The 12,095-nt window shown below is 45.0% G+C and overlaps 2 non-coding genes across 2 annotated transcripts; one reads left to right on the top strand and one right to left on the bottom strand.

Annotated features, from left to right (window-relative positions):
- Positions 1 to 1,423: 1,423 nt before the first annotated feature.
- On the bottom strand, positions 1,424 to 1,518 carry trnai-uau (transfer RNA isoleucine (anticodon UAU)). Its single transcript has 2 exons — positions 1,481 to 1,518; positions 1,424 to 1,459 (listed from the first exon to the last, which is right to left on the bottom strand). It is a non-coding gene; the product is annotated as a tRNA-Ile (tRNA).
- A 10,167-nt stretch (positions 1,519 to 11,685) lies between these two features.
- trnal-uaa (transfer RNA leucine (anticodon UAA)) lies at positions 11,686 to 11,768 on the top strand. The gene has a single exon. It is a non-coding gene; the product is annotated as a tRNA-Leu (tRNA).
- The last annotated feature ends 327 nt before the right edge of the window (positions 11,769 to 12,095 follow it).

Genomic DNA, 12,095 nt, shown 5'->3' on the forward strand with positions numbered 1-12,095 from the left:
GGAGCTGCAGCAAACAGTGAGCATGATATGAATAGCCTTCAACAGGGCATAGATAGGCTAGCAGAATGGACAGAAAGGTGGCAGATGGAAGTTTATACCGACAAGTGTGAGGTGATGTATTTAGGCAGAAGGATTAGGGAGAGGCAATATAGACTTAATGGCACATTTCTAAAGAGTGGGCAGGAACTGAGGGACCTGGGCGTGCAGGTGCATAGATCTTTGAAGGTGGCAAGACATATTGAGAGAATGGTTAGGAAAGCATATGGAATCTTGGGCTTCATAAATAGAAGTACTGAGTACAATTATGGTGATTTGCTATCAAGGGTGGCACAGTGGTGCAACGGTTAGCACCGCAGACTCACAGCTCTAGAGAGCCGGGTTCAGCTCTGGGTACTGCCTGTGTGGACTTTGCAAGTTCTCCCTGTGACTGTGTGGGTTTCTACTGGGTGCTCTGGTCTCCTCCCACAGCCAAAAACTTGCAGGTTTATAGGTCAATTGGCCATTGTAAATTGCCCCGAATGTAGGTTGGGGATGTGGTAGAGAATGTGGGATTAGTATGAATGGGTGGTTGTTGGTCAGCACAGATTCGGTGATCTGAAGGGCCTATTTCAGTGCTGTATTTCTAAATAAATAAAGCTCTGGCTCGGCCCCAACTGGAGTATTGTGTATAGTTCTGGTCACCACATTTCAGGAAGGATATGAGGGTGCAGTGGGGATTTGTCTGAATGGTTCCAGAGATGGAGGATGTTAGTGGTTAGGTTTGAAGAGCTGGGTTTGTTCTCCTTCGAATAAAGTAAATTGAGGGGAGATTTAATAGAAGTGTACCAGATTCCGACAGACTTAGAAAAACTATTTCCATTAACAAATACTACGAGGAGTAGGGGACACAGATTGCAAGTTCTGGGGGAATACGAGGAAGTTTTTACAGAGCAAGTGGGAATGACATGGACCTCGCTGCCCACAAGGGTGGTGGAAGAAGAAACGATCAATGACTTCAAGAGGAAGTCTGAGAAAAAAATAGGCTGGCAGGGCTGCGGGTATCGACACCTTGCCTTGTGTTCTCTTTTGCCCCACCCCTGCTTTAAGACCTACGACATTTCAAACCTTTGTTAGTTCTGATAAAAGGTCACTGACCTGAAACGTTAACGCTGCTTCCCTCTCCCTAGATGCTGCCAGACCTGCTGATCATTTCTTTCTGTTGTTATTCCCGTCATCGAGGCTGACTACATAGCTCCATGCAGAGCCTGCATGGACCGAAATGTCTCCTTCTGTGCTGCAAATGACTATGAAAAAAGCAAGTGGTTCCTCTGCCTGTGATATCACCTCACATTTTTTTCTCCCCTTGTTGTCAGTTCAGGCTCACCGATCGCAGCTCTCCCCTGCTGCTGAGCTGCTTGACATTGCTCCCAGACTCCAAAATTGGTGCTCCAGGTGAGGCTCGAACTCACAACCTCAGCATAGCTCGTTAACTGCACTGCTATATAAGTACCACGCGCTAACCAATTGCGCCACTGGGGCCACAGGATGTTTGAGAACTGTAGGCCAGTTAGCCTAACATCAGTGGTCAGGAAAATGCTCTCATCGATGTTGAAGGAAGTCTGAACAAGCGCTTGGAAAACCATAGTCTGATCAAACAAAGCCAACGTGATTTTACGAAAGGGAAATCTTGCTTGACAAATTTATTACAGAATTCAGAGGATGTATCTGGATGGGTAGATAAAGGGCAACAAGGAATTATAGTGTAATTGGATTTCCAAAAGACATTCAATAAAATGCCACAGAAGATTAATACACCAGATAAAGGCTCATGGAATTGGGGTAATATATTAGCATGCATAGAGGACATGGAGTCTAATGGACAGAAAGGAAAGAGTAGGGATAAATGGAGCATTTTCAAGTTGGCAGGCCATAAATTAGAATTAGAATATTACAGCGCAGTACAGGCCCTTCGGCCCTCGATGTTGCGCCGAGCTGTGAAACCATCTGACCTACACTATTCCATTTTCATCCATGTGTCTGTCCAATGTCCACTTAAATGCCCTGAAAGTTGGCGAGTCTACTACTGCTGCAGGCAGGGCATTCCACGCCCTTACTACTCTCTGAGTAAAGAAACTACCTCTCACATCTGTCCTATATCTATCACCCCTCAACTTGAAGCTATGTCCCCTCGTGTTTGCCATCACCATCCGAGGAAAAAGACGCTCACTATCCACCCTATCTAACCCTCTGATTATCTTATATGTCTCTATTAAGTCACCTCTCCTCCTCCTTCTCTCCAACGAAAACAACCTCAAGTCCCTCAGCCTTTCTTCGTAAGACCTTCCCTCCATACCAGGCAACATCCTAGTAAATCTCCTCTGCACCCTTTCCATAGCTTCCACATCCTTTCTATAATGCGGTGACCAGAACTGCACGCAATACTCCAGGTGCGGTCTCACCAGAGTCTTGTACAGCTGCAGCATGACCTCGTGGCTCCGAAACTCGACCCCCCTACTAATAAAAGCTAACACACCATATGCCTTCTTGACAGCCCTATTAACCTGGGTAGCAACCTTCAGGGATTTATGCACCTGGACACCAAGATCTCTCTGCTCATCTACACTAACAAGAATCTTCCCATTAGCCCAGTACTCTGCATTCCTGTTACTCCTTCCAAAGTGAATCACCTCACACTTTTCCGCATTAAACTCCATTTGCCATCTCTCAGCCCAGCTCTGCAGCCTATCTATGTCTCTCTGTACCCTACAACATCCTTCGGCACTATCCACAACTCCACCGACCTTAGTGTCATCTGCAAATTTACTAACCCACCCTTCTACACCCTCTTCCAGGTCATTTATAAAAATGACAAACAGCAATGGCCCCAAAACAGATCCTTGCGGTACACCACTAGTAACTAAACTCCAGGATGAACATTTGCCATCAACCACCACCCTCTGTCTTCTTTCAGCTAGCCAATTTCTGATCCAAAGCTCTAAATCACCTTCAACCCCATACTTCCGTATTTTCTGCAATAGCCTACCGTGGGGAACCTTATCAAACGCCTTACTGAAATCCATATACACCACATCCACTGCTTTACCCTCATCCACCTGTTTGGTCACCTTCTCGAAAAACTCAATAAGGTTTGTGAGGCACGACCTACCTTTCACAAAACCGTGCTGACTATCTCTAATGTACTTATTCTTTTCAAGATGATTATAAGTCCTGTCTCTTATAACCTTTTCCAACATTTTACCCACAACTGAAGTGAGGGTCACAGGTCTATAATTACCAGGGCTGTCTCTACTCCCCTTCTTGAACAAGGGGACAACATTTGCAATCCTCCAGTCTTCCAGCACTATTCCTGTCGACAATGACGACATAAAGATCAAGGACAAAGGCTCTGCAATCTCCTCCCTAGCTTCCCAGAGAATCCTAGGATAAATCCCATCTGGCCCAGGGGACTTATCTATTTTCACACTTTCCAAAATTGCTAACACCTCCTCCTTGTGAACCTCAATCCCATCGAGTGGAGTGCCTCAAGGATCAGTGCTGGGGCCTCAGCTATTTCTGATACTGAGAGTGAGGTGGAAGCAGATTCGGTCCTGAGTTGAAAGGAGAATTGTTCCTCACCATCATAGATGCCAGTCTTTAGACAATTCAATTAAGTCCACGTGATATCAAGAGAAAGGTCAAGGCACTGGATACAGAAAAGTCTATGGGCCCTGACAAAATCCCAGCTGTCATACTGAAGACCTGTTCTCCAGAACTAGCCGTGTCCTTAGACAAGCTGATCCAGTTCAGCTGCAATATAGACATTCACCCGACAATGTGGAAAATTGCCCAGGTGTGTCCTGTTCACAAAATCGGGAGAAATCCAATCCGGCCAATTACTGCCACATCAATCTACTCTCAATCATCAGCAAAGTTGTGGAAGGTCTCATCGACAGTGCTATCAGGCGCACTTACTCAGTAACAAATTGCTGTCCGATGCTCAGTTTGGGTTCCACCAGGGGCACTCAGTTACAGGCCTCATTACAGCCTTTGTCCAAACATGGAAAATAGAGCTGAATTCAAGAGGTGATAGTGACTGCTTTTACCAGCAAGGTAACAGTGGCGCAGTGGTTAGCACCGCAGCCTCACAGCTCCAGGGACCTGGGTTCGATTCCAGGTACTGCCTGTGTGGAGTTTGCAAGTTCTCCCTGTGTCTGCGTGGGTTTTCTCCGGGTGCTCCGGTTTCCTCCCACAAGCCAAAAGACTTGCAGGTTGGTAGGTAAATTGGCCATTATAAATTGTCAGTAGTATAAGTAGGTGGTGGGGATGTTTGGTAAGAATATGGGATTAGTATAAATGGGTGGATGGTCGGCACAGACTCGGTGGGCCAAAGGGCCTGTTGCAGTGCTGTATATCTAATCTAATCTAATCATCTTCAGATACTTCATCAATGAATGCCCCTCCATCATAAGGTCAGAAGTGGGGATGTTCGCCGATGATTGTATAATGTTCAATAGCATTCTCGACTCCTCAGGTTCTGAACCAGTCCAGGTCCACATGCAACAAGGCTTAGACTACATTCAGGCTTGGGCTGATAAGGGGCAAGTAACATCCACACCACACAAGTGCTAGTCAGTTATCATCTCCGTCAAGAATCGAATGATTTCCCCTTGATATTCAATGACATTATCATCGTGGAACCCCCGCACCATCAACATCCTGGGGATCAGCCTTGCCTAACAAACTGGAACAGTGATATACATACTGTGGCTGCAAGTGTGGGTCAGGGCCTGGAAATTCTGTAACTCATCTTCTAATCCCCACAACATGGCCACCATCTACAAGTCAGGAGTGTGATGGAATATTCTCCACTTGCCTGCATAATTTCAGCCACAACAGTACTCCAGAAGTACAACACCATCCAAGACAAAGCAACCCGCTTCATCACCACCCTATCCACCATCTTAAACATTCATTTCCTCCACCACGGTGCACAGTGGAAGCATTGTGTACCAGATACCAGATGTATTACAGCAATTCACCAATGCCCCTTTCACAACTCCTTCCAAACTCCCAACCAGTATCATCTAGAAGGACAAGAGATGCATGGGAACACCGCCACCTGCATGCCTCCCTCGAAGTGACACAATGTCCTGACTTGGAACTATATTTCTGGGTCAAAATGCTGGAATAGCCCCTCCAACAGAATTGTGAATGCACCTCACCAAATGGACATCAGCAGTTCAAGAAAGCAGCTTACCGCCACATTTCCAAGCGCAATTCCGGATGGACAGTAAATGCTGGCATTGCCAGGGACTCTCATATCCCAAGAACGAATAAAAAAAAGAATGGATAATTATCTGATGAAAAAAAAATATACAGAGCTCCATGGAAAAGGCGGATGTGTTGGACCAGCTGAGTTGCTCTTGCAGAGAGCCAGCATGTGCATGAAGGGCCGAAACACCTCCTTCTGTGCTGTAACAATTTTATGATTCAATTCTATTCTGTTATATAAAGGAGACGTTTTGCTCCAACTACACAATATGCTGGTTAGACCACACCTGGACTACTTTGTATAGTTTTGGTCTCAGCCCTTTCTCAAGGATACACATTGGCCTTGGAAACAGGGCAGTGAAAATTCACCAGAATGTAGCCAAGGTTCTCATGGTTAAATTATGAGGTGCGATTCATTCAAGCAGGCCTGCATTCCTTGGAATATAGGAGGTTAATGGGTGTATTGATTGAATATTTTAGGATTAGGAAATGAATTAGTAGGGGAAATAGAGAGAAACTTCTTTTTCACTTGTTGCTTTAAATGTGGTGCGTTGTGCTCTCATTTTGAATCGGAGAATAACGGAATTATAGCAAGTGTAAGGTACAGAAAGAGGCCACTCCACCCATTGTAATCCCACCTTCCAGCATTTGGTCCATGGCCCTGCAGATTAGGGAACTTGAGATGCATATCTAGACTCCTCTTAAATGAGTCGAGCGTTTCTGCCTCAACTACCCTTTCAGGCAGTGAGTTCCAGACCATCACCACCCTCTGGATGAAAAGATTGTTCCTCATCTCCCCTCTAATTTTTCTACCAATCACTTTAAATCTATGCCCCGAGTCACTGACCTCTCTGCTAAAGTAAATAGGCCATTCACCTCCACTCTACCCCTCAACATTTTGTACATTTCAATCAGATCTCCCCTCAGCCATCTCTGTTCCTAGAACAACCTCAAAATAAAGTAAAAGCCTCATTTCCCAAAGCATTTCTAAAGATTCACAAAGCTGGATACTAGATTTTCCTTTTTGGTTCCTTTCGATTTTTCACAGTCCCAAGTGCAAATACTTTCCAAAACAGCCTCGCGGTCCTTCACCTTGTATCATGCCCAGGGATGAGGAAATTCAGTTATGTGGAGATTCTGGACACGTGGCGGCCAAATACAAAGCAGCTGAAAGCAGGAAGGCCACCAGACAAAGGACTGGATACAGAGTAAGTGCTGCAACCTGTGTCATGAGGACACCTGGACAAGACCTACCCAAAACGCAGCCTCAGTTACACACAGGCAGAAATAATCAAGGAGGAACAGGAGGAAGGAACAGCAAACATGTCTGCTGTAAAGTTCCGAAATGTAAACCACATTGACACATATAGAGTGAACAAACAGTCATATACACCGAGACTGACGGAAGCCTAAAGAGAGACAGCCAGGACAAACCCGTACCACTAATTTGTCTGATTTTACTTTGATTCCTGACTTCTTCAAATTCATTTCGTGGGTTGTGGGCATCGCTGGCCAGGCCAGCATTTATTGCCCATCCTTAATTGTCCTCGAGAAGGTGGTGGTGAGCTGCCTTCTTGAACCGCTGCAGTCCATGTGGTGTAGGTGCACCCACAGTGCTGTTAGGGAGGGAGATACAGGATTTTGATCCAATAACACTAAAGGAACGGTGATATATTTCCAAGTCAGGATGGTGTCTGGGTTGGAGGGGAACTTGCAGATGGTGATGTTCCCACGCATCTGCTGTCCTTGTCCTTCCAGGTGGGAGAGGTCACGCATTTGAAATGTGCTGTCGAAGAAATTGTGGTGAGTTGCTGCAGTGCATCTTGTAGATGATACACACTGCTGCCATTGTGCATCGCTGGTGAAGGGACTGAATGTTGAAGGTTGTGGATGGGGTGCCACTCAAGTGGGCTGCTTTGTCCTGGATGGTGTCAAACTTCCTGAGTGAGTCCAGCTCCAACAACATTCAGGCAAGTGGAGAGTATTCCGTCACACTCCTGACTTGTGTCTTGTAGATGGCGGACAGGCTTTGGGATGTCAGGTGTTGGGTTACTCGCTGTAGATTTTCCAGCCTCTAAACCTCCCTTGTAGCCACAGTATTTATGTGACTGGTCCAGTTCAGTTTTTGATCAATGGTAACCCCCAACATGTTGATAGTCGGGTTTCAGATTTCGTAATGTAATTGAAGATCAAGGGGAGATGGCTAGATTCTCTCTTGTTGGAGATGGTCATTGCCTGGCACTTGTGTGGCGTGAATGTTACTTGCCACTTATCAGTCCAAGCCTGGATATTGCTGCATATGAACAGAGACTGTTTCAGTATCCGACGAGTCATGAATGGTGCTGAACATTGTGCAATCATCAACAAACATCCCCACTTCTGACCTTATGATGGGGGGAAGTCAGTGATGAAGCAGCTGAAGATGGTTGAGCCTAGGACACTACGCTGTGGAACTGCTGCAATGGTGATCTGGATGAGATGATTGCCCTCCAACAACCACAACCATCTTTGTTTGCGCACAGTATGACTCAAACCAGTGGAGAGCTTTCCCCGATTCCCATTCTCTGCATTTTGCTCGGGATCCTTGATGTTAAACTCGGTCAAATGCTGCCTTGATGTCAAGGGCAGTCAATCTCACCTCACCACCGGCGTTCAGCTCTTTTGTCCACGTTTGAACAAAGGCTGTAACGAGTTCAGGAGCTGAGTGGCCCTGGTGGAACCCAAACGGAGTGTCACTAGGCAGGTTATTGCTCAGCAAGTGCCACTTCATAGCACCGTCGAAAACACCTATCATCATATTACTGATGATCGAGAGTAGACTGATGGGGTGGTAAATGACCATGTTGGATTTGTCCTGCATTTTGTGTACAGGACATACTGGGGCAATTTTTCACATTGCCGGCTAGTTGCCAGTATTGCAGCTGTACTGGAACAACTTGGTGAAGGGAGCGGCAAGCTCTGAAGCACAGGTCTTCAGTATTATTGCCGGAATGTTTTCAGGGCCTTTGCAGTATCTAATGCCTTCAGCCGATTCTTGATATCACGTGGAGTGAATCATATTAGCTGACGACTGGCATCTGTGATGCTGGCGACATCAAGAGGAGGCCATGATGGATCAGCCACTGAGCACTTTCGGCTGAAGATGGATGCAAATGCTTCAGCCTTGTCTTTTGCACTGATGTGCTGGGCTTCCCCATCATTGAGGATGGAGATATCTGATACAACCTGATCATGCGTTATCCTCTTTAATACATCCTGAGCATTCTTTATTCTATCTGATAGATCCTGACCCTTCCTTAAACACTTTGATTCTCCTTAAGCTCATGATCTTCTCTAATGTTGGTCTTCATAGCGACAGGATTCGAGTACAGGAGCAGGGATGTCTTGCTGCAACTATACAGGGCCTTGGTGAGACCACACCTAGAATAATGTGTGCAGTTTTGGTCTCTTTATCTGAGGAAGGATGTTCTTGCTATAGAGGAAGTGCAGCAAATGTTTACCAGACTGATTCCTGGGATGGCGGGACTGACATATGAGGAGAGATTGAGTCAGTTAGGATTATATTCACTGGAGCTCAGAAGAGTGAGGGGGGGATCTCATAGAAACCTACAAAATTCTAACAGGACTTGACAGGTTAGATGCAGGAAGGATGTTCCCGATGGTGGGGAATCCAGAACCAGGGGTCATAATCTAAGGATACGGGGTAAACCATTCAGGACTGAGATGAGGAGAAATTTCTTCACCCAGAGAGTGGTGAACCTGTGGAATTCGCTACCACAGAAAGCAGTTGAGGCCAAAACATTGTATGTTTTCAAGAAGGAGTTGGATATAGCTCTTGAGTTTAAAGCAGTCAAAGGGGTGGCACAGTGGTGTAGTGGTTAGCACTGCAACTTCACAGTTTTAGGGCCCCCGGGTTGGGTTCGGTTCTGGGTGCTACCTGTGTGGAGTTTGCAAGTTTTCCCTGTGACCTTGTGGGTTTTCGCTGGGTGCTCCAGGTTCCTCCTACAACCAAAGACTTGCAAGCAGCAGATAAGTTGCCCATTATAAATTACCCCTAGTGTAGGTAGGGAATATGGGATTACTGTAGGGTTAGTATAAATGGGTGGCTGTTTGTCAGCACAGACTCGGTGGGTCAAAGGACCTGTTTCAGTGCTATATCTTAAAATAAAATAGGGCGAAAGCGGGAACAGGTTACTGAGTTGGGTGATGGGCTATAATCATAATGAATGGTGGAGCAGGGCCGCATAGCTTACTTCTACTTTCTGTTTGTATGTTTTTAATGTGCACTGTATCTATTTCTTTGACATACTCTGAGAGTCCCTTACTCTCACTGTACACACTTATAGCCTTTAGATCCCCTGGATAACATATTAACCCCTTTATAGTCCCTGACAGCCTCCATAATCCCCATGTCCTTGTGAATTCACTAAGAAACGCTTAGCCTCTCTGAAACTATGACAAAAGATCTTTGAAAGCCATGGCACAGACTGGTGTGTGTGGCAACGACTGACTTTACAGTGTGTGCAGGAAAATAAAGAGCAAACTTGTGTGTGAGAAGAACACAGAAAGATTGTGCTTGGAGCTGCGTCCTTGAGGCAAGTTAAGAAAAAAAGAAAAGAAAACCGTTATCGTGAAAGCATAAAATTAAAAACAGACAATGCTAGAAACATTCAGCAGATCAGGCAGTATTTGTGGAGGGATATTCCTTTCACTAGGATACAATTATCCTCTTTGATACTTCACATAGCTCAGATCTTATACTCTCTACATCACCCTGCAATGAAGAATTTGGGCTGAAATGATGGTTTTGTAGATTTGAGCAAACAGAGGAAGGCATCAATACATAATCCCCCCACTGCGGCCTGGGGAAGGATGGAACTCAGATTCAGGAATCTTGGATGTGTTGATAAAAGGAATAAAAGAACACATTCTTCTTCAACACAATAACCATGAGGATGGAATTTAAAACCATGTGTGCAGGTGTAATGGATTCATGGGCCGTCGACTGAACCTCTCGGCCACATCGTCCCAGCAACACGGCTCAGAAAGTTCTCATATTTCCTTTATTCTCATTACAAAGCCCTGGACTCAGAGAGCGCACAGCAAGAAAACTCACTTTTAATTACCAGTCATCAGTGCCAGAATCTGGATTTATGTTCCAGTCTTATGAGCGACGGGGTTTCCAATCCCAATGCTGTCATTATTTCTGTTGTATTTTCAGAAAAGCTGCTCAGATGGAAAGTTCAAAATAAAAGCAGAAGATGTTGGAAATATTCAGCAGGTCAGTTAGCTTTCGTGGAAAGATCATCTTCACAAAAATATCTTTGTCTAACAATCCGTGTTAGACTATCGCAGCTGATTGAGTGGGACTGTGACTGTATAATGGTGAATACTCTGTGTTGTGGTCACAGCAACACCGATCAAGACAGAGCTTGTTTCATGTCTTAAACCGACTGCTGTACCTGCAAATGGATGCAGCAAATAACCAATCTTTACTCCATGAAAATGTATTTCTTCTTGATGGATGAAAACTATTGTCTCCTTTTACATCATCGCACTTACACATGCCTGTGCTTCAGGCTCCAACATTCAAACCCACCTCTTCTCTCAGATTATTCCTTCCACTATTAATACTGACTTCCTTCCATTTCATTTGACTGCAGCTTAGCTGACTGTAACATTCACTTTCATGTTCTTAAAGCCTTTCTGGGCTACCACCGCTGATTCTAGGTTGCACATGCTCCATTCACACCAATGTTCATTTGGGCCTTGAACTCAGTCCATACATTTAGGTCTGAGTGACCGCTCGGCAGACACACACTACAAAAGCAGGGCTGGACTGAGGAAGGACAGAGTCGGAATGCTGATAATATTTCTTTGGGGAATTTTCTGAGACAAGGGATGTGAATTGAGGAACTGGATTTTGATTTCGTGGCAGTTTGTGTTTTTCTCATGAAATGTGTTCTTTGATGAAGTAACGGAGACATTTGATGAGGGCAGTGGTAATGTGGTTGCTGTTGTGGAGATGGATTTTCGAAAGGAATTTGGTGAAATACCACATAATCAACTTGTTAGAAAAATTAAAGTGATGGAATTAAAGGACCAGTGACAGCGCGGATACATAATTATCTGAGGGATATGAAACAGAGAATAGCGAGAAGAGAAGAGGATGGATTTCCAGGGCGATGGGGAAAAGCTGGATTGTGGGATTAAACTGACTGATCTTCTAAAGAGCTGGCACAGGCTCGGCGGGTCCAGAGGCTTCCTTCTGTGCCGTAAAATTCACTGATTCTATTATGTTAATTTTCACATCAAATGGGAGATGCAACACAACTCAAGGCTCAAAGACAATGATTCCCCAGAATATGTCTCGTCTCAGGCCATTGTCTACTGTATTGTACCAATGATGTAAATACCAAGCACTGTGATGACTCAGCTGTGATGGCCGAGTGGTTAAGGCGTTGGTTTTAAAATCCAATAGGGATTTCCTGGCGCAGGTTCAAATCTTGCTCACAGCGACTTTGGACCATTTTCCTCGAGTTGGCTGCTCAATTTGCTGATTGGAAGTGTGCAAATGTATCAGAATCATTCAGGAAGTGAATCTGTCAGAAACTGAACAAAAGGTGAGAAATATACACAGAAATCAGCCTGATGAAAGTGAAGAAATGGGAAACGCAACTCAAATGAAAAATCATTGGCTAGTTTCACTGGTGGGCGAGTGGCTGGGGTTCAATCAACTTACTGTCATGACCTGGGTTCGATTCCTGGTCAGAAAATGGGCAGCTCTTGCTGCTGTGGCAACTCTTACAAACTTGAACTACATTAAAAAAAATAAAAACAGTAAA

This window comes from Heterodontus francisci, chromosome 34 (genome assembly GCF_036365525.1).
Source record: "Heterodontus francisci isolate sHetFra1 chromosome 34, sHetFra1.hap1, whole genome shotgun sequence".
Taxonomy (NCBI): Eukaryota; Metazoa; Chordata; class Chondrichthyes; order Heterodontiformes; family Heterodontidae; genus Heterodontus; species Heterodontus francisci.